Source organism: Triticum aestivum, chromosome 2D, assembly GCF_018294505.1.
Source record: "Triticum aestivum cultivar Chinese Spring chromosome 2D, IWGSC CS RefSeq v2.1, whole genome shotgun sequence".
Lineage (NCBI taxonomy): Eukaryota > Viridiplantae > Streptophyta > Magnoliopsida > Poales > Poaceae > Triticum > Triticum aestivum.
The window spans coordinates 584724123-584727031 of NC_057799.1; positions in this window are offsets into that span (position 1 = coordinate 584724123).

Below are 2909 nucleotides of genomic sequence, written 5' to 3' on the forward strand. Positions count from 1 at the left end.
GCCCCGCTACCCGCCGCCCGGCGCCGCCCCGTCAGCCACTTAACGGACTGACAGTGCAATTATTGCCATCCGCTCTCTTTGCTGTCCGCGGCAGACGGCAAAGGGCCTTTGCCGTCAGCCGCACGGAAGCAGACGACAAAGTAGCTCTTTACCGTAGCCTACTTTGCCGGAGCCTTTTGCCGTCCACGGCTGACGGCAAAGGCCTTTGCTGTCCGCCGTTCATGCCTTTGCCGTCCGGCGTGGCAGACGGCAAAATAGCTGATTCCTGTAGTGATTATATATGTGAATTATGCAATGCCATGCTGTTTAGCCAATCATCATGTATGTGAATTATATGATGCAATCATTTTTTTGTATTATGTGTTCCATTTGTCGACAACGTTTGTATATTCAACTACTCTTCCTGTGCATCAGCCATTTGAAGCGGTGATGGAAGTATCTGGAGTGAAAACAAGGTATTCAGAGCAGACAATGCTACCTGCTGAAGCAGACATCTTGCTGGTTACAGAGAGCTCCTCAAAGGAGGATTCAGAGACTGATGACCAGTCCTATTTCCCCCCTGAGGTCTATGCTCAAACTTGGCAGGGTTATATTACCCATGTCATGCATGTTGTCTTGCATTGCTTAGTTTTTACATCATATATGGATTGCCATCTGCTTACTTGCTTACTATATAAATCATATATTTGAATTTTATCATGCCATCATGTTTACATAGTACATACACATCATCTATCTGAATTATGGCATGGCAACCCATTTAATAATGACATCATATAGTTATATCATCTCATCCTGTTTAGTGTTTACAGTCATCATATTTTGAATTATGGCATTCTATCCGTGAATGTATGTGAATTATGGCATGCCAACCTATTTAATAAACACATTATATAGTTATGTCATGTCATCCTGTTTACATAATCTCATATTTTGATCTGTCTTTCCATCTTTTTTAGTTAGCCATCATAATGTGAAATTGTGTCACGCTATCCTGTTTAGTTAGCCATCATATATGTGAAATTGTGTCATGCTATCCTGTTTGGTTAGACAACATAAATATGAATTATATCATGCCCTCTTTTATTCCCCACTATCCATTGCACCTGTCTATCATACAATGTCTATACTTTCAATTACTTTTCTTGTTTATCAGCCATTTGAATTGGAGAGCGTGATGGCAATATCTAAGGGAGTAACAACACGGTTTTCAGAAAAGATAGTGCTACCAGTTGATGCAGATAGAACCACGGTTATACATGCCCAAGGACCAGATCCACCACACATAACCCAAACTCTCGCAGATTGTACCCCTACCCAGTTGGAAAGAGAACCAGCTACACCCCTTCTAACCCCAACCCCGGCAGATAGTAACCCAGTTCCAGTTGCCATAGCACCGTCTCCACCACAGAGCACCCAAACACGAGCTGTTAGTAAGGCAACTGCAGTGCCCAAATCACGAGGACCACCACTCCGAACCCGAAGTCAACGCTTAAAGCAGAAGAAGAATTGTTCTCAGGTCAGGTTCCGTAGCTATGGTTTATACTCCCTTGCTCTTGCATTATTGTATTTACTCATACCAACTATTTTGAAATTTGATGGATGGAATTGAAACTCCAATGGCGCAACAGGTATGTTTAAAACCTGTTTCTTTAACTGGTTTGCTGTTGTAACCTGCTCTATGTTCATTTCAGTTTCAATTGAATAAACAATTATGTTCTCATGTCATGCACATTACAAGTGTTGTTATTGCTCTATAGTTACCCACACTTATATTCTGTCTATTCTACTTTGTCTTGAACAAATATTATTTGAACTGTGTCTCTATCTTGATTTGGCAACAAAAACTAGAATGATATAGACCATAAAGTGACCATGGTACATAGATATATGTTTGTTTCATGCTGTTATCCTGTCCACTTTACTACCGAACTCGTTTACCAAAATGAGTTTCATATACAACATGGTAAACATGTGATGTGTCTGCTTGTTTCTCTTTTAGAATGCGGACAAAATATTGGAGAACAGTACCGCGTTATCCAATGGTAAAGGAAGTAATGCAGATAAGGTTCCAGATAGTGAGACATCCCTGTTAGTCTCCAAGAAAGCTGATAAAAACTATCTTGACGACAGTGAGGGAACCCAAAAGTCATGTCTTGATGTAGTGTTCGAGTTACTGGCCACTACTACTGGCACAAGCTCTTCGAACTCGCTGCCTGAATCAGTTCGTCTTCTTGAGTCTCAACTTCAAGTTGAAAGACATCGATCAGATGTGCTGCGACAGGAAGCTAAAGGACTGAGGAAGTCCCTGCAAAATTCAGATGCATATTTTCTCGTGCAACAGCAAGCGCTGGAGGATTTAAGAGCCAAACAAGAGAAAGTTAATAAGCTTGCTAAGCATCTTTCCAGCATTATGGGTACCCAGGATATTGTTTCTTGAGATCTTCTGAAGTGGTTTCAGTTCTGGATTTGTTTTGCTGCGGCGTTTATTTGCGCTGGTCGCCAACTTTGACAACAATTGTATATGATATGCTGCTTTGTTCCCTATATTTGCACTGGTGGCGAACTTTGATGGCCAGTGGATGTAATATGTGTAATAGCCGTGATAGCCTAGCGTTAGTTGCTTGCTTATTTATTTCCTTGTTGTCTTGTTTATTTGTTTGCTTGTAGTCATTGCAGTTCTTTTTCCGCGGTTAGCTAGTGGCTGCAATAACCTATTTTTTAAAACTAGGCCCACTAGTAAAAAAAGACACATTCGTGACATTTTGGGCCGAACGAAATTTTTTTGTCATACATATGACACTTTTATGACGATAATTGTGACAAAACCCGGTATCATCATAGATGTGGTGGGCTCCTACTTCTATGACAAAAAATCATGATAGAAAATGGGCTTTTTGTCCTGGGCG